Source organism: Salmo salar, unplaced genomic scaffold (genome assembly GCF_965601325.2).
Source record: "Salmo salar unplaced genomic scaffold, fSalSal1 ptg000117l, whole genome shotgun sequence".
Taxonomy (NCBI): domain Eukaryota; kingdom Metazoa; phylum Chordata; class Actinopteri; order Salmoniformes; family Salmonidae; genus Salmo; species Salmo salar.
The window spans coordinates 320574-341710 of NW_027675317.1; the positions used below are offsets into that span (position 1 = coordinate 320574).

Here is a 21137-nt window from a genome sequence, read left to right on the forward strand (position 1 = left end):
CCAAAAAGGTGGAGCAACTAAAGGTGTTGACTCTCCACATGTATCAAGACAACTGGAGCACTGGGCCAGACACTCTTAAATAGAACCTGGACCAGCTCAGGTGAAACACCTTCCCACTAACGAGATGGACAAGCCAGCACAGGTGTAACACATACTGACTAACGAGGTGACACCAATCAGTGCACCCAAGACACATTTCAGTTGAATGTATTCAGTTGTACAATCAATCAATCAAATGTATTTATAAAGCCCTTCTTACATCAGCTGATATCTCAAAGTGCTGTACAGAAACCCAGCCTAAAACCCCAAACAGCAAGCAATGCAGGCGTAGAAGCACGGTGGCTAGGAAAAACTCCCTAGAAAGGCCAAAACCAAGGAAGAAACCAGGCTATGAGGGGTGGCCAGTCCTCTTCTGGCTGTGCCGGGTGGAGATTAGAACACAACATGGCCAAGATGTTCAAATGTTCATAGATGACCAGCAGGGTCAAATAATAATAATCACAGTGGTTGTCGAGGGTGCAACAGGTCAGCACCTCAGGAGTAAATGTCAGTTGGCTTTTCATAGCCGATCATTCAGATCTCTACAACTTCCATTTCACGTAATCATCTACAAAGCTTCACCTTCTACAATATAAACATGGTGTCTACTGGCTACACGTATTTCTAAATAATAATATACAATCATACTTTTTTATCCTTTCTCTTTCTATAGAATCCTAAAACTCACGAGCTTCTAGAACTCTCGTCCCCTTGGAACGAGCCCAAACAAAACTCATCTCCAATACATTTATTGTATATATACAATACAGTGTGTTCTCTGGTGTAATGTCAGCTGGCTAGATTGACCAAAACTCTTCCCACATTGATCACAGCTATAAGATTACTCCCCTGTGTGTGTTCTCTGGTGCACTGTCAGATTGCCAGATTGACAAAAACTCTTCCCACATTTACCACAACTATAAGGTTTCTCTCCTGTGTGTGTTGTCTGGTGTAATGTCAGCTGGCTAGATTGACCAAAACTCTTCCCACATTGACCACAGCTATAAGGTTTCTCTCCTGTGTGTATTCTCTGGTGTAAAGTCAGCTGGCTAGATGTAGTAAAACTCTTCCCACATTGATTACAGCTATAAGGTTTCTCTCCTGTGTGTATTCTCCGGTGTAAAGTCAGAGAGCCAGATGTAGTAAAACTATTCCCACACTGATCACAGCTGGAAGGTTTCTCTCCTGTGTGTATTCTCTGGTGTTGAGTCAGATGGCAAGATCGACCAAAACTCTTCCCACATTGATCACAGATATAAGATTTCTCTCCTGTGTGTGTTCTCTGGTGTAGATTCAGAGAGCCAGATGTAGTATAACTCATCCCACATTGATCACAGCTGTAAGATTTCTCTCCTGTGTGTGTTCTCTGGTGCACTGTCAGCTGTCCAGAATGACCAAAACTCTTCCCACATTGACCACAGCTATAAGGTTTCTCTCCTGTGTGTATTCTCTGGTGCACTGTCAGCTCTCTAGATTGACCAAAACTCTTCCCACATTGATCACAGCTATAAGGTTTCTCTCCTGTGTGTATTCTCTGGTGTTGAGTCAGATGGCAAGATTGGCCAAAACTCTTCCCACATTGATCACAGCTATAAGGTTTCTCTCCTGTGTGTATTCTCTGGTGTTGAGTCAGATGGCAAGATTGACCAAAACTCTTCCCACATTGATCACAGCTATAAGGTTTCTCTCCTGTGTGTGTTCTCTGGTGTAGATTCAGAGAGCCAGATGAAGTAAAACTCTTCCCACATTGATCACAGCTGTAAGGTTTCTCTCCTGTGTGTGTTCTCTGATGAATTTTAATGCCTGATGAGGTGAATCTCTTCCCACAGTCAGAGCAGCAGTGAGTTCTCTTCCCTGTGGGTCTTTGCAGGTGTTTATTGAGGTGTTCTGATCTGGAGAGACTCTTCTCTGCCTCTTCAGCATCACGAGGTTGTTGAGGCTCCCCAGAGGATCCACGATAGTCCCGTCTCTCTCCTGTGTGAACAACAAAGTCAGACAGATGATTAAAGGCCCACAACAGCGGAAATCCACTGTAAAAGGTGATGCCAACAGTGGAGCCATGATGTTGTACAACAATTGACGTCTGTAATGAATGTTAAAATTATTTGACAATTGTCTTAAAATGAGTAGGAATAGTCATATTTTGTCTTCTTTTCACATTAGTAGTGACATCGATGATTGTAGGCTAGAAATAAGTTATTCATGTTGTTGAAACTCTAAGCAGTGTGCCAGACGACTAATTGGTCTCCAATATAGGCCCCTTTCTGTGTTTGCTAAAATTGCAGCACGAGGGCAATTTGATTGCAGAAACTCCTCCCTGCTAATGAAGAAACCGATAGTTATGGATGTAGTATATCTGCCAGGAGCAAAAATGGTGAGCAAAGATTTTAGTTTTTCACAATGTATTCTGAATGTGAATGGGGGAAAACTCAGGGGAGTAACCTCCATTTCCAGGTTGATGATGAGTTCATTTCACACTACTTTGGATTATAATTGTAAGGCTCATTTGAATGTCCTGTTTAATATAATATTTGCTACAGTATTATGAATTGTGTGTAATTATTGAAGAACCGTGTTAATGACAGTATCCATTTGGGTGTTGTCAATAAAGTTAAGATTTTATTTTTTATTTCACCTTTATTTAACCAGGTAGGCCAGTCGAGAACAAGTTCTCATTTACAACTGCGACCTGGCCAAGATAAAGCAAAGCAGTGCGACAAAAACACAACAGAGTTACACATGGGATAAACAAACGAACAGTCAATAACACAATAGAAAAATCTGGAGTACGGAGGAAAAGCAATAAATAGGCCATAGTAGCGAAGTAATTACAATTTAACACTGAAGTGATGGATGTGCAGATGATGATGTGCAAGTAGAAATACTGGTGTGCAAAAGAGCAGAGAAAGTAAATAAAAACATGGGGATGAGGTAGGCAGTTGGATGGGCTATTTACAGATGGGCTGTGTACAGCTGCAGCGATCGGTAAGCTGCTCAGATAGCTGATGCTTAAAGTTAGTGAGGGAGATATAAGTCTCCAACTTCAGAAATTTTTGCAATTCGTTCCAGTGATTGGCAGCAGAGAACTGGAAAGAAATGTGTCCAAAGTAGGTGTTGGCTTTGGGGATGACCAGTGAGATATACCTGCTGGAGCGCGTGCTATGGGTGGGTGTTGCTATGGTGACCAGTGAGCTGAGTTAAGGCGGCCTAGCAAAGACTTATAGATGACCTGGAGCCAGTGGGTTTGGCGACGAATATGTAGCGAGGGCCAGCCGACGAGAGCATACAGGTCCCAGTGGTGGGTGGTATATGGGGCTTTGGTGACAAAACGGATGGCACTGTGATAGACTGCATCCAGTTTGCTGAGTAGAGTGTTGGAGGCTATTTTGAAAATGACATCGCCAAAGTCAAGGATCGGTAGGATAGTCAGTTTTACGAGGGTATGTTTGGCAGCGTGAGTGAAAGAGGCTTTGTTGCGAAATAGGAAGCCGATTCTAGATTACATTTTGGATTGGAAATGCTTAATATTAGCCTGGAAGGAGAGTTTACAGTCTAGCAAGACACCTAGGTATTTATAGTTGTCCACATATTCTAAGTCAGAAACGTCCAGAGTAGTGATGCTGGATGGGCGGGTGCAGGCAGCGATCGGTTGAAGAGCATACATTTAGTTCTACTAGCGTTTAAGAGCAGTTGGAGGCCATGGAAGGAGTGTTGTATGGCATTGAAGCTCGTTTGGAGGTTTGCAAACACAGTGTAAACAGAATGGGCCAGATGTAAACAGAATGGTGTCTTCTGCGTAGAGGTTGATCAAAGAATCACCCGCAGCAAGAGCAACATCATTGGTATATACAGAGAAAAGAGTCGGTCCGAGAATTGAACCCTGTGGTACTCCCATAGAGACTGCCAGAGGTCCGGACAACAGGCCCTCCGATTTGACACACTGAACTCTGTCTGAGAAGTAGCTGGTGAACCAGGGGAGTCAGTCATTTGAGAAACCAAGGCTATTGAGTCTGCCGATAAGAATACGGTGATTGACAGAGTCGAAAGCCTTGGCCAGGTTGATGAAGACGGCTGCACAGTACTGTCTTTTATCGATGGCGGTTATGATATCATTTAGTACCTTGAGCGTGGCTGAGGTGCACCTGTGACTAGCTCGGAAACTGGATTGCACAGCGGAGAAGGTACGATGGGATTCAAAATGGTCAGTGATCTGTTTGTTAACCTCTTATGGCTAGGGGGCAGTATTTTCACGGCTGGATAAAAAACGTACCCGATTTAATCTGATTATTAGTCCTGCCCAGAAACTAGAATATGCGTATAATTATTAGCTTTGGATAGAAAACACTCCAAAGTTTCTAAAACTGTTTGAATGGTGTCTGTGAGTATAACAGAACTCATTTGGCAGGCCAAAACGTGAGAAGATTCTGTACAGGAAGTACCCTGTCTGACCATTTCTTGAACTTGTTTGCCATCTCTATCCATTACAAATGATCTCTGCTCTAACGTGACACTTCCTACGGCTCACATGGTCTCTCAGAAGGCGGCAAAAAGCTGAATGACGTAATTCAAAGCCCTGGCTGAAACACACGAGCGCTTTTGCTAAGTGGTCTATCAGAGGACAAAGGGCTTAGGCGCGAGCACTGGCCGCCCCCGCCTTTCTGTTTTTCCCTCCGTTTACAGTCACGCAGATTCCCGGTCGGAATATTATCGCTTTTCTATGAGATAAATTGCATAAAAATTGATTTTAAACAGCGGTTGACATGCTTCGAAGTACGGTAATGGAATATTTAGAATTCTTTTGTCACGAAATGCGCCATGCGCGCGACCCTGATTTACCATTCGGATAGTGTCTAGAACGCACGAACAAAACGCCGCTGTTGGACATACCGATGGATTATTTGGGACCAAACCAACATTTGTTATTGAAGTAGAAGTCCTGGGAGTGCATTCTGACGAAGAACAGGAAAGGTAAGACCATTTTTATTATAGTAAATCTGATTTTGGTGAAGGCTAAACTTGCCGGGTGTCTAAATAGCTAGCCCTGTGATGGCCGGGCTATGTACTTAGAATATTGCAAAATGTGCTTTCACCAAAAAGCTATTTTAAAATCGGACATATCGAGTGCATAGAGGAGTTCTGTATCTATAATTCTTAAAATAATTGTAATGCTTTTTGTGAACGTTTATTGTGAGTAATTTAGTAAATTGTTAGTAAATTCCCGGAAGTTTGCTAGTTTGCTAGTTCTGAACGTCACATGCTAATGTAAAAAGCTGGTTTTTGATATAAATATGAACTTGATTGAACAAAACATGCATGTATTGTATAACATAATGTCCTAGGTGTGTCATCTGATGAAGATCATCAAAGGTTAGTGCTGCATTTAGCTGTCTTCTGGGTTTTTGTGACATTATATGCTAGCTTGAAAAATGGGTGTCTGATTATTTCTGGCTGGGTACTCTGCTGACATAATCTAATGTTTTGCTTTCGCTGTAAAGCCTTTTTGAAATCGGACAGTGTGGTTAGATTAACGAGAGTCTTGTCTTTAAAAAGGTGTAAAATAGTCATATGTTTGAAAAATGGAAGTTTTCGGATTTTAGAGGAATTTGTATTTCGCGCCACGCCCATCATTGGATATTGGAGCAGGTGTTCCGCTAGCGGAACGTCTAGATGTAAGAGGTTAACTTGACTTTCGAAGACTTTAGAAAGGCAGGGCAGGATGGATATAGGTCAGTAACAGTTTGGGTCTAGAGTGTCACCCCCTTTGAAGAGGGGGACGACCGCGGAAGCGTTCCAATCTTTAGGAATCTCGGACGATACGAAAGAGAGGTTGAAAAGACTAGTAATAGGGGTTGCCACAATGGCGGCGGATAATTTTAGAAAGAGAGGGTCCAGATTATCAAGCCCAGCTGATTTGTACGGGTCCAAGTTTTGCAACTCTTTCAGAACATCAGCTATCTGAATTTCGGTGAAGGAGAAGCTGGGGAGGCTTGGGGAAGTAGCTGCGGTGGGTGGGGAGCTGTTAGTGCAGTACGCCACAGGATGTTTTTGTGCTGGTCGAGTGGCAGTCAGGTCTGGAGTGAACCAAGGGCTATATCTGTTCTTAGTTCTACATTTTTTGAAAGGGGCATGCTTATTTAAGGTGGTGAGGAAATTATAATTAAAGAACAAGCAGGCATCCTCTACTGACGGGATGAGGTCAATATCCTTCCAGGAGACCAGGGCCAGGTTGATTAGGAAGGCCTGCTTGCAGAAGTGTTTTAGGGAGCGTTTGACAGTGATGAGGGGTGGTCGTTTGACTGCAAACCCATAACGGATGCAGCCAATGAGGCAGTAATCGCTGAGATCCTGACTGAAAACAGCAGAGGTGTATTTGGAGGGAAGTTCGTCAGGATAATATCTATGAGGGTGCCCATGTTTATGGATTTAGGGTTGTACCTGGTAGGTTCTTTGATTATCTGTGTGAGATTGAGGGCATCTAGCTTGGATTGTAGGATGGCCAGGGGTGTTAAGGATATGCCAGTTTAGGTCACCTAACAAATTTCAAATCAAATCAAATTTATTTTTATATAGCCCTTCGTACATCAGCTGATATTCTCAAAGTGCTGTACAGAAACCCAGCCTAAAACACCAAACAGCAAGCAAAGCATGTGAAAGAAGCACGGTGGCTAGGAAAACTCCCTAGGAAAAACTCCCTAGAAAGGCCAAAAACCTAGGAAGAAACCTAGAGAGGAACCAGGCTATGAGGGGTGGCCAGTCCTCTTCTGGCTGTGCAGGGTGGATATTATAACAGAACATGGTCAAAATGTTAAAATGTTAAAATGTTCATAAATGACCAGCATGGTCAAATAATAATAATCATAGTAGTTGTCGAGGGTGCAACAAGCACGTCCGGTGAACAGGTCAGGGTTCCATAGCCGCAGGCAGAACAGTTGAAACTGGAGCAGCAGCACTGCCAGGTGGACTGGGGACAGCAAGGAGTCATCATACCAGGTAGTCCTGAGGCATGGTCCTAGGGCTCAGGTCCTCCGAGAGAAAGGAGCCGGATCTCAATACCTGCCTCTGTCGTCCCAAGGAACTGCTGGAAACCGTGCACGGGTGGATCCAGGATCCGTAAGACAAAGACCTGACCTCTGAATTGAGGGTTTATTTCAGGCCAGTGGTGAACTGGTACACGACAGAGGTGGTGTGTCACGTCCTGGCCAGTATAAGGTTAATTGTTTTTGTAGTTTGGTCAGGACGTGGCAGAGGGTATTTGTTTTATGTGGTTCGGGGTGGTGTGTTTGTGTAAAGGGTGTTTGATTTAGTATTTCCGGGTTTTTGGTTGATGGTCTATGTGTTTGTATTCTATGGTTAGTCTGGTGTGTGTGTTTCTATGTTTGGTTAATTGGGGTTGGGACTCTCAGTTGAAGGCAGGTGTTGTCTATCTGCCTTTGATTGAGAGTCCCATATATGAGGGTGTGTTTGTTATTTGTGGGTGATTATTCTGTGTTTAGCCTTGTGCCTTACCAGACTGTTTTTGTTGATCGTTCGTTCTTTGTTATTTTGGTGTTCATTTTGTATTTATTAAAAAAACAAGATGAGCATACACATACCTGCTGCGTTTTGGTCCTTCATTTCCAACGACAAGCGTGACATGGTGACAAGATCCAACCTACATTTAATTTTTAGCTGCAAGAATAAGGTCAGTAGTCTTTATTCATGGATTTTGGGGGTAGGATCTAAACTTGCATTAGACGTATACATCGGTATAAATCTTGTGTAGGTAAGGTGATAATTACTAAAGTCCAGGAGGATTCATATTCAGTATACCGTTTAAAAAAAAGTTTATATAGAGAAAGTTCAAAAGTAACAAAGTATCTAGATAAATATAAAACGGGGGGCTGAGTATTGAACAAAATTGGGTCCGCAATGTCTCAAGGTAGTTGAGGCCATTACCAAAAGAAACTACCCCGTATCAAAATAGTCTGGGACTATTAGAGGAATATGGGAAGTAGTCTGGGACTAGTAAAAATATATGGAAAGTAGTCTGGGACTATTAGAGGAATATGGGAAGTAGTCTGGGACTAGTAAAAATATATGGGAAATAGTCTGGGACTATTCAAAATATATGGGAAATAGTCTGGGACTATTAGAGGAATATGGGAAGTAGTCTGGGACTAGTAAAAATATATGGGAAATAGTCTGGGACTATTAGAGGAATATGGGAAGTAGTCTGGGACTATTAAAAATATATGGAAAGTAGTCTGGGACTATTCAAAATATATGGAAAGTAGTCTGGGACTATTAGGGGTATATGGGAAATAGTCTGGGACTATTAGAGGAATATGGGAAGTAGTCTGGGACTATTAAAAATATATGGAAAGTAGTCTGGGACTATTCAAAATATATGGGAAATAGTCTGGGACTATTAGGGGTATATGGGAAGTCATCTGGGACTAGTAAAAGTATATGGGAAGTTGTCTGGGACAAGTTAAAATATATAGATTGTAAGATTTAAGTATAAAAACAGTAAAAGCACACACATAGATTGTGAGAATAAGCATAATAACAAGGAAGGTAATTGAATAACATGGGTGGTAAATCCTCAAAGGAGGTCCCCGGAATTAACTGGGGATGAGAGGTATATGGAATCCAAGGATAAAAGGAACATTTATTTTGGCCCAAAATGGAGAAAGAAGTACGAACTTAATGGTCAAACATAGACATGAAGATAGTGAAGAGGACAGGACAGTCAAAGCCCTGAGAAGGCTGCTGGAAGAACAGCGAAAGGAGAGAGAGGAACTACTGAAGTTGAGAGAGGAGAGTACTGAGCCAGTAAGGAGAAAGAGTGAGGATAGAGAGTTCAGAAAATTAACCCAAGAATGGGAAAAAGATAGACGGGGACTAGGACATAAGTGTGGAAGACCTAAGGCCCTCAGTAGACTGGATCCCCATAATCAGAGTCAGAAGCCAGGGAGATTCAGAATGGATAGAGGAGGATGGGGAGAGTGGCCAGTACCCTATGATAGCATTGCCAAACCCACGGGCTGGGGATGATGGGGCACTGGCCACTCTGGATGTATACAGGGCATGGACACAGAGAGATGTGGTCCGAGCCGTAGAGGGTGTAGTGCATCCTAAGACAGGTATAGAAGGGTTCAGAAGAGATCTGGAAGGTCTAGCAGCCAGCTTTAAGCTAGACACAGGGGAGATTGAGAGAGCAGTAAGACAGCTGGTGGGGAAGGACTGGGCAGCAGTCCGGGGACAGTGGGTACCTGGACATAATGATTTGGTGGTATTGCCCTGGGCAGCAGATGGGCCATATGCCGACAAAATAGCACAGCTGTGTAATAATCTGAGGGAACACTATCACCGACATGCCGATTTTTCCAAGGTCCACGAATGTAAGCAGGGAGACAGTGAGACCATAAGTCAGTACCTAGAGAGGCTGAAATATGTTTTCAATGCCAACAGTGGGTTAATAGAGCCACCAGTAGCCCAGGGGAACGATACAGCATATCACCAACAACTGAAAATAGCTTCCCTCAGTGGAATGCGCCCAGAGATAAGTCGTACCATAAAAAAGACTCTAGTAGGGTAGGGAACAGCAACTCTGGCAGAGGTAAAGAGATATGCCGTTCACTATGAGCAGGATGGGAAAAACGACAGAATGAAAAAAGAACAGAAAAGAGCAGAGTACCTGGTAGCAACCCTAGGGGAACTAGCGGGGAGGAGCAGAGACTCTGTAGACAGGAGGGGAAAAACAGGGAAACACGATGACAGAGACGGAGAGAAGCGGTGTTTTAATTGTGATAAAACAGGACATTTCACCAGGGACTGTAAAACACCCTGCAAATACTGTAACCAAGTAGGACACAATCACCGTATCTGCAGACATAAGGGGAAAGGCAGGCGTGACAATCGGGGTGGGAAGGGAGAGAAGAACAATAGGCGCCCACAGCCCGATTCAGGGAAGGAGGAAAAAGAGGATGAGGCATGACTAGATTCAGAGGAGGGGGAAGATCTGAGTGAACTAGACGAGGGGGTAACAGAACCAAATTGTGAAGTGTTTGAATTGGCAACCATTGATTTGGCATTACAACAGGAACAGAAACCACAGTTGATATTGACGGTAATGGGAAAGAAAATACAATTTCTTTGTGACAGAGGAGCATGCCGTACAGCGATCTGTGCTGCTGATAAACCTGAGGGAGTAAGAATATATGGGGAAAAGATTATAGTTCGCTCAGCTTCATGGACATCAATTCATGGAAAGGTTGTCCTCACCAATCAATTTAAAACATGAGCAGTCTGGAGGGGAGGCAACCGTCCCTGTCTTGATATCCAAACTGTGAACCTGCTGGGACGTGATGTAATGACCAAATTAAATGTAGCTGTCACTCCCATTGAATGGGGAATGATGGCACACATTGTTCAAGACAACATGGTAGTTTGCAGGGAACCGTGCTATTGGTAGAGTCAAGATCTGTTAAGGGGGGGAGTAACGGATAATCCTAAAACCTTGATGGAACTTGCGGATGATGCAGTACCAGGCCTCACTAAGATGCCCCCCGATGACTTACACTGCCCTCTGTGGTATAATAGACACCCAGGCCCCAATCCAGTCTATGAGGAGGCATTACTTAAAACCACAGAGAGAATTATAGGGCTAAAGTGGTTCCACTATGACAGTACACATGCAGCAGGGGAAGTAGAGCCACAGCATCAGACACAAAGACTGTTCAGGGAAAGGTGTGGCCCCCATGTCTCTCTTGCGAAAGAACCTTCAGAAGGGTGGGAGGACATGTCAGTGGATATTTAAGGGAAAGAGAATCACAGACTGGGCAGACATGATGAGTGGAGATCAGCATAGTCCATCAACCGATAGATATCGTAGGAAGCTATATTGGAGAGCTAATAGTGTTCCTGTGGTACATTTGAGTGAATGTGGGAGGTACTGAGGAGAGGCATGAAAATAAGGGAGAGCCGCACACCCTAGGAGCTCAGATGCAACGTTTCGACAGCCAAGCTGTCTTCATCAGGGTATAATCCGAGGAGGGTATAACTGAGGAGAGGCATACCTGTTAACAGAAGTTACCTGTTAACAGAAGAACAGGAATTAGAATTACAAATAGTCCCTGAGCACTTATGGTCACAAGGTCCAGCAGATGTAGGATTAATTAAAGGGGTAATTCCAATACAGGTATTGCCGAAATCTAATCATAGACCATACCAGAAGTAAAATTTAATGAAGCCCGAGGTAATAAAAGGGATTACTCCCATATTTGAGGAATGGGTAGAAGGGGGAGTAATCAGAGAAGGAGATGAAGCATAGTGCAATTCTCCAATGTTTTTGGTAAAGAAAGCAGCGCCGAGTAATGACTGGAGGATGTTATATCTACTCGGCTACTATAAGAGGTGATTTAGAGTGTAATACCTGGATCTTTATGTGTACCAGATTTTGGTTAACCTCTATGGGCTAGGTGGGACGCTAGCGTGCCACCCGTGGTGCACTCCATCAACAGCAGGTGCATTTCAAGAGCGGCAAATTTGAATCCAAATAAATGTCAAAATTCAAATTTTTCAAAAATACAACTATTTTACACCATTTGAAAGATAAACATCTCCTTAATCTAACCACGTTTTACGATTTCAAAAAGGTTTTACGGCGAAAGCATAAATTTAGAGTATGTTAGGACAGTACATTTACAAGAGTTGTGTGTAATGTTTTGTCAAGTCAAAGACAGGGTCACCAAAACCATAAAACCAGCTAAAATGATGCACTAACCTTTTACAATCTCCATCAGATGACACTCCTAGGACATTATGTTAGACAATGCATGCATTTTTAGTTCTATCAAGTTCATATTTATATCCAAAAACAGCGTTTTACTATGGCATTGATGTTGAGGAAATCGTTTCCCTCCAATAACCGGCAGTCAAGTCAGCGTCACAAATTAAATAATTAAAATTAGAAAACATTGGTAAAATATTATATTGTCATTTAAAGAATTATAGATTTACATCTCTTGAACGCAATCAACTTGCCAGATTTAAAAATAACCTTACTGGGAAATCACACTTTGCAATAATCTGAGCACTGCGCCCAGAAAAATACGCGTTGCGATACAGACTAGACGTCATGTTGGGGAGATCTAAAATCGAAAATACTATGTAAATAATCCATTACCTTTGATTCTCTTCATCAGATGTCACTTCCAGGTATCACAGGTCCATAACGAATGTAGTTTTGTTCAAAAAAGCTCATCATTTATGTCCAAAAATCTCCGTCTTGTTAGCACATGATCTAAGCCAGCCGGACTTCTCGTCATGAACGAGGGGAAAAAATATATTTCCGTTCGTTCAAACATGTCAAACGTTGTATAGCATAAATCATTAGGGCCTTTTTTAACCAGAACATGAATAATATTCAAGGTGGACGAATGCATACTCTTTTATAACGTATTGGAACGAGGGTACCCAACATGAACTCGCGCGCCAGGTGTCTAATGGGACATCATCGTTCCATGGCTCTTGTTCGGTCAGATCTCCCTCCAGAAGACTCAAAACACTTTGTAAAGGCTGGTGACATCTAGTGGAAGCAATAGGAAGTGCCAAAATATTCCTCAGCCCCTGTGTTTTTCAATGGGATAGGTTTAAAGTCAATACAACACATCAGGTATCCACTTCCTGTCAGAAAATGTCTCAGGGTTTTGCCTGCCAAATGAGTTCTGTTATACTCACAGACACCATTCAAACAGTTTTAGAAACTTTAGAGTTTTCTATCCATATATAATAAGTATATGCATATTCTAGTTACTGGGTAGGATTAGTAACCAGATTAAATCGGGTAAATTGTTTTATGCAGACGTGCAAATGCTGCCCCCTAGCCCTAACAGGTTAATGTATTTTTATTTTAGTATAAGTAGTATATCCTGATAGCCAAGGTTGGTTTGGCTTTACCTTTTAAGGGAGGGAATGGATATATAAAAGGGTATTATATGATTTTTTAAAAAGTAATTAGGAGTAATTTAGGAAGATTTGACCCTCCAGAGGAGAGCCACATTTGAATATATGAAGATGACATATTGGTGGCGAATCCCTCCCAGGGGGGCTGTAAAGCGAACACTCTAGCTCTGTTAGTGTTCTTAGCAGAACAAGGTCATAAAGTTAATAAGAGGAAGTTACAGCTCTGGCAGGAACAGGTCATTTATTTGGGACACACAATAAGACAGGAAGGGAGAACACTTAATTCCACCAGAAAGACAGCCATTCTAGAAGCACCTAAACCACTCAATAAGAAACAGATGAGTTTTCTTGGAATGATTAACCTCTATGGGACCGGCGGGACGAATTCGTCCCACCTACGTAACATCCACTGCCAGCCTGTGGCGCGATTTTCAAAATCTTCAAAATCCTATTACTTCAATTTCTCAAACATATGACTATTTTACAGCCATTTAAAGATAAGACTCTCGTTAATCTAACCACACTGTCCGATTTCAAAAAGGCTTTACAACGAAAGCAAAACATTAGATTATGTCAGCAGAGTACCAAGCCAGAAATAATCAGACACCCATTTTTCAAGCCAGCATATAATGTCACCAAAACCCAGAAGACAGCTAAATGCAGCACTCACCTTTGATGATCTTCATCAGATGACAACCCTAGGACATTATGTTATACAATACATGCATGTTTTGTTCAATCAAGTTCATATTTATATCAAAAACCAGCTTTTTACATTAGCATGTGACGTTCAGAACTAGCATACCCCCCGCAAACTTACGGGGAATTCGCTAACATTTTACTAAATTACTCACGATAAACGTTCACAAAAAGCATAACAATTATTTTAAGAATTATAGATACAGACCTCCTCTATGCACTCGATATGTCCGATTTTAAAATAGCTTTTTGGTGAAAGCACATTTTGCAATATTCTAAGTATATAGCCCAGGCATCACGGGCTCGCTATTTAGACACCCGGCAAGTTTAGCACTCACCATAATCATATTTACTATTATAAAAATGTCATTACCTTTTGTTGTCTTCGTCAGAATGCACACCCAGGACGTCTACTTCAATAACAAATGTTGGTTTGGTCCAAAATAATCCATCGTTATATCCGAATAGCGGCGTTTTGTTCGTGCGTTCCAGACACTATCCGAAATAGTAAAGAAGTGTCGCGCGCTTGGCGCAATTCCTGACAATAAAATTCAAAGTATTCAATTGCCGTACGTCGAAGCATGTCAACCGCTGTTTAAAATCAATTTTTACGTCATTTTTCTCGTAGAAAAGCGGTAAAATTCCGACAGGGAATCTCCTTTTCGGCAAACAGAGGAAAAAATCCCAAAGGCGGGGGCGGTCGGGGTCACGCGCATAAGCTAGTGTCTCTTGATGGGCCACTTGAGAAAGGCGATAATGTGTTTCAGCCTGGGGCTGGAATGACGACATTCTCTTTTTTCCCGGGCTATGAGAGCCTATGGACGACGTGGGAAGTGTCACGTTAGAGCAGAGATCCTTAGTAAATGATAGAGATGGCAAAGAAGTTCCAGAAATGGTCAGACAGGCCACTTCCTGTAAAGGAATCTCTCAGGTTTTGACCTGCCATTTGAGTTCTGTTATACTCACAGACACCATTCAAACAGTTTTAGAAAATTTAGGGTGTTTTCTATCCATATGTAATAAGTATATGCATATTCTAGTTACTGAGTAGGAGTGGTAACCAGATTAAATCGGGTATGTTTTTTATCCAGCCGTGTCAATGCTGCCCCCTAGCCCTAACAGGTTAACTATTGTCGTGCGTAGATACCCCACTTTGCATTACATACAGGGAAGCTTAGTGAGTTGATATATGGTAAAGCTATGGCAGCAAAAGATAAGATCAAGTGGACAGATGAGGTTGAGAACCAGTTTGTAACGATAAAGAAGTTATTGACAACTAGCTCTGTCCTAGCGTTTCCCAGATATGATTGTCCTTTTACACAGACAGTAGACTGTAGGGAAGGATTCATGACGTCAGTACTAACCCAGAGACACGGGGGGGGGGAGAGAAATAGGCCTAATGCTTATTATTCCTCCCGATTAGATGAAGTAGCCCAAGCCATGCCACTATGTTTGCAGTCTGTGGTGGCAGCAGCTCAGGCAGTTGAGGACTCGGCATCTGTTGTGCTCTATCATGATTTGACTTTAAAAGTTCCTCATGCCGTATCCATACTGTTGTTAGAACATAAGATGGCTTACAGGTCACCAGCTAGACATTTGTCTTGTATGATAATTCTTTTGAACATGCCTAATTTGACAATAGGATATTGCAACAGATGGCAGCCCACATGATTGTGTAACAGAAACTGAGAAAGTTGTCGTACCAAGACCCGATTTGACTTATCTAGCTTTACCTGATGGGGAACTGACTATGTTTGTAGATCGATCATCAAGAAAAAACCATGATGGCACTAATGCGACAGGATATGCTATAGTTACAGACACAGAGGTCTTGGAAGCAGAGCCGTTACCGAGAAACTATTCAGCACAATAAGCAGAAATAGTAGAACTTACCCGTGCGTGTCAGTTAGGGACAGGAAAACGTATTACTATTTACAAAGACAGTGCCTATGCATTTAACACAGTACACATATTTGCAGCCCAATGGAGAAGCAGGGGAATGGTAACCACTCCTGGGAAACCTATTACACACGCTCAGTTGATTTTGAATCTATTAGATGCTGTACTTTTGCCAGAAAAGTTAGCTATTTGTAAATGTGAGGCCCACATTAGAGGGACAGATAGTGTCAGTAACAACAACAGAAAAGCAGATGCGGAAACGAAAAAGGCAGGTCTTAAACCGCAGCCGTCGACACAGCAGTTCTTAAAAGAGGAAGTAAACATAGACAAAGCTATATTAAAATTGTCAGTCTAGAGCACCAGTGAAAGGGATTTCGAAATGGGAGAAGTTAGGAGCAATTTATATAAGGACGGTATTTGGTATCATGATAAGTTACCAATACTACTTAAGTCATTGTTTAGAGATGCGGCAAGATTGACACATGGGCAGAGCCATGTGTCAACAGGGGGGATAGTAGAGCAGGTTCGGAAACACTTTGTGGCCTATTGGAAAACGAACTACTTAAAAAAATTTTTTTATAATAGATAAGTATATTAAATGGGAAGAAGTGGTCCCAACTTACTGGGTGGACACGATTAGGGTAGTTGGTTTACTAGGATCTATCTCTTTAAATAATAGATTACATTTTAGCTGATCAGGTAAACCATATAGAATGCCAGAGTTAAATGTATCTCCATACTCTTCATGATCACCACAGATGTCATATATCCCTGTCCTGTTGGCTTAGAATATATCCTATATACTTAACCTCTTGATGTTACCCTAGGATAGGGGGCGCCACAGCGCATTTTGGAAAAAATTCGTGCCCATTTTCAACGGCCTACTAATCAGACTCAGAAGCTAGGATATGCATATAATTAATACATGTGGATAGAAAACACCCTAAAGTTTCTAAAACTGTTTGAATGGTGTCTGTGAGTATAACAGAACTCATATGGCAGTCAAAACCCCGAGACCGATTGAAACATGAAGTGGCATTCTGAATTGTGGACTCAACTTCACGTCGTCGCCTATTATTCACACCGTGCGATATCGTTTATTGAGCACTTCCTATTGCTTCCACAAGATGTCGCCAGTCTTTACAAAGTGTTTTGAGCCTTCTACTGTCGAAACTCAGTGAATGAGACGCGTTGGAAATTGGTCACAGGGGGAGGGCCATCACCATTATGACGCCGGCGGCCCTGTCTACCCCCACCTTTGGAAACGTTTTGAAACACGATGAAATCATCCCCCTCGAATCTTATTGGCTCTCTTGTTGAAACAGGCCCTGAAGATTTATGTTATACAACGTTTGACATGTTTGAACGAACCTAAATGTGAAAAAAAAGGAATATTTCGAAACTGCTGTGGCGCTAAGTGTGATTACCCAGTAAAGTTATTTTTAAATCTGGTACGACAGGTGCTTTCAAGAGATATTCATCTATAAATCTTAGAATGACAATATTACATTTTAACCTCTCTGGGCTAGGCGGGACGAATTCGTCCCACCTACGTAACAGCCACTTGAAGCCTGTGGCGCGATTTTCAAAACCTTAAAAATCCTATTACTTCAATTTCTCAAACATATGACTATTTTACAGCTATTTAAAGACAAGACTCTCGTTAATCTAACCACACTGTCTGATTTCAAAAAGGCTTTACAACGAAAGCAAAACATTAGATTATGTAAGCAGAGTACCAAGCCAGAAATAATCAGACACCCATTTTTCAAGCTAGCATATAATGTCACAAAAACCCAGAAGACAGCTAAATGCAGCACCAACCTTTGATGATCTTCATCAGATGACAACCCTAGGACATTATGTTATACAATACATGCATGTTTTGTTCAATCAAGTTCATATTTATATCAAAAACCAGCTTTTTACATTAGCATGTGACGTTCAGAACTAGCATACCCCCTGCAAACTTCCGGTAAATTCGCTAACATTTTACTAAATTACTCACGATAAACGTTCACAAAAAGCATAACAATTATTTTAAGAATTATAGATACAGACCTCCTCTATGCACTCGATATGTCCGATTTTATTAAAATAGCTTTTTGGTGAAAGCACATTTTGCAATATTCTAAGTACATAGCCCAGGCATCACGGGCTAGCTATTTAGACACCCGGCAAGTTTAGCACTCACCATAATCATATTTACTATTATAAAAGTTTGATTACCTTTTGTTGTCTTCGTCAGAATGCACTCCCAGGACTGCTACTTCAATAACAAATGTTGGTTTGGTCCAAAATAATCCATCGTTATATCCGAATAGCGGCGTTTTGTTAGTGCGTCCCAGACACTATCTGAAATGGTAAATCAGGGTTGTGCGCATGGCGCAATTCGTGACAAAAAAAATCTAAATATTCCATTACCGTACTTCGAAGCATGTCAACCGCTGTTTAAAATCCATTTTTATGCAATTTTTCTCGTAAAAAAGCGATAATATTCCGACCGGGAATGTCCATTTAGCTAAACAGAGGAATGAAAACAAACCTTTCGGTCATGCGGGCACGAGCCTGAGTCTCACAGTACTGTAACCAGCCACTACCCAAACGCGCTACTTTTTTTCAGCCAGAGCCTGCAAAGCCACGATTCTGCGTTTTGCCGCCTTCTGAGAGCCTATGGCAGCCGTAGGAAGTGTCACGGGACAGCTAAGATCCTCACTCTTCAATAAACAGAGACAAGAAGAACGATACCTTGTCAGACAGGCCACTTCATGCATGAAACCGTCTCAGATTTTTGCCTGCCAAATGAGTTCAGTTATACTCACAGACACCATTCAAACAGTTTTAGAAACTTTAGGGTATTTTCTATCCATATGTAATAAGTATATGCATATTCTAGTTACTGGGCAGGAGTAATAATCAGATTAACTCGGGTACGCTGTTTAAAATCAATTTTTATGCAATTTATCTCGTAAAAAAGCGATAATATTCCGACCGGGAATCTGCGTTTCGGTAAATAGAGGAAAAAAAAGAAAGACGGGGGCGACCAGTGCACGCGCCTAAGCCCACTGTCCCTTGATCGGCCACTTGACAAAGGCGATAATGTGTTTCAGCCTGGGGCTGGAATGACGACATTCAGCTTTTTCCCGGGCTCTGAGAGCCTATTGGAGCCGTGGGAAGTGTCACGTTACCGCAGAGATCCTTTGTTTTGGAAAGAGATGTCAAAGAGAGCCAATAAATGGTCAGACAGGCCACTTCCTGTAAAGGAATCTCTCAGGTTTTTGCCTGCCATATGAGTTCTGTTATACTCACAGACACCATTCAAACAGTTTTAGAAACTTTAGGGTGTTTTCTATCCATATCTAATAAGTATATGCATATTCTAGTTACTGGGTAGGAGTAGTAACCAGATTAAATCGAGTACGTTTTTTATCCGGCGGTGTAAATACTGCCCCCTAGCCCTAAGAGGTTAAACATTCATGAAATTACAAGTGTCATACATCATTTAAAAGCTTAGAATCTTGGCAATCGAACTGCGTTGTCAGATTTCAAAAAGGCTTTACGGTGAAAGCATAGCATTCGATTATCTGAGGACAGCACCCCACAACAACATATTTTCCAAACAAGCAGAGGAGTCACAGAATCCCAAATAGCGATAAAATAAATCCCTTACCTTTGAAGATCTTCCTCTGTTTGCAATCCCAAGCGTCCCAGCTACACAATGAATGGTCGTTTTGTTCGATAAAGTCCTTCTTTATATCCCAAAATAGTCTGTTTAGCAGGCGCCATGACTTCAGAAATCCACTCCTTCAACATGCAGACAAAGAAGTTCTAAAAGCTACCAGTAAATTTAGTCCAAACAAGTCAAATAATGGGTCTATATCATCCTCAGGTTGTCTAAAATGTAAATAAACTATAATATTTCATACGGAAAGTACTGTGTTCAATAGGAATGCCAAATTCGCAAGTGCGCACCCTCTCCATTGCGCGCAAAAACACTGATGTGACCCAAGCAGTCAGCTCACTGAAAGTGTAAATATTTATTTATTTTTCAAAATTGAAGCCTCAAAACCTTGAATAAATACTGTTGACATCTAGTGGAAGCTATTATGAATTGCAATCTGGGTGACGGACATAGGAGTTTTCAATAGCTTTACAAAATATGAGCCTGTGATTTTATTTATTTATTTTTTGGTCGGATATTCTTCGGGTTTTCGCCTGCCATATCTGTTCTGTTATACTCACAGACATTATTTTAATAATTTTGGAAACGTCAGAGTGTTTTCTTTCCAAATCTACCAATTCTATGCATAGCTTCTGGGCCTGAGTAACAGGCATTTTACTTTGGGCTCGCCAGACTCTCCGAACTTCCGAAAACTGCCCTCTAGCCCTAAGACGTTTTAACGGTCCTCACACTGTTCATGCTCTCATTTCATAGACGCGTACTGCTCACCTGTTCATCTTGTAATGAATAATGTGGAAATTGAGCAAGTTGAGGAGACTAAACTGCTTGGAGTAACCCTGGATTGTAAACTGCCATGGTCAAAACATATTGATACGACAGTAGCTAAGATGGGGAGAAGTCTGTCCATAATAAAGCCCTGCTCTACCTTCTTAACAACACTATCAACAAGGCAGGTCCTACAGGCCCTAGTTTCTACCTTCTGTCATGGGAATTCTGTTCCCAATGTTCATAAACTGAACTTCAATTAAACTACTCAGTCTGCCATCCCAGAGGGTGTAAGATTCTGGTTGAATGAAGCAGACGGAGAGCCAGCCTACAATTGGTCAGAATGTTTATTTACGAGAGCTCTGAATATCATACAATGTACACAGCATTTTATACCTGACATTTGGTCATACCATATGTCATACCCCTTACAAATGCCCCTCCTCTTCTTTAACCTTTTATGGATAGGGGGCAGTATTGACACGGCTGGATAAAAAACGTACCCGATTTAATCTGGTTACTACTCCTGCCCAGTAACTAGAATATGCATATAATTATTGGCTTTGGATAGAAAACACCCTAAAGCTTCTAAAACTGTTTGAATGGTGTCTTTGAGTATAACAGAACTCATATGGCAGGCAAAAACCTGAGAAGATTTCATGCAGGAAGTGGCCTGTCTGACAAGGTGTCGTTCTTCTTGTCTCTGTTTATTGAAGAGTGAGGATCTTAGCTGTCCCGTGACACTTCCTACGGCTGCCATAGGCTCTCAGAAGGCGGCAAAACGCTGAATCGTGGCTTTGCAGGCTCTGGCTGAAACAAAGTAGCGCGTTTGGGTAGTGGCTGGTTACAGTACTGTGAGACTCAGGCTCGTGCCCGCGTCGACCGAAAGCCTTGTTTTCTTTCCTCTGTTTAGCTAAATGGACATTCCCGGTCGGAATATTATCGCTTTTTTACGAGAAAAATGGCATAAAAATGGATTTTAAACAGAGGTTGACATGCTTCGAAGTACGGTAATGGAATATTTAGATTTTTTTTGTCACGAATTGCGCCATGCGCGCGACCCTGATTTACCATTTCGGACAGCTTCTGGAACGCACGAACAAAA

The 21137-nt window shown here is 41.9% G+C and overlaps 1 pseudogene; it reads right to left on the bottom strand.

Annotated features, from left to right (window-relative positions):
• Positions 1–21137, bottom strand: part of LOC145865986 (uncharacterized) — a 25003-nt pseudogene continuing 3866 nt past the window's right edge.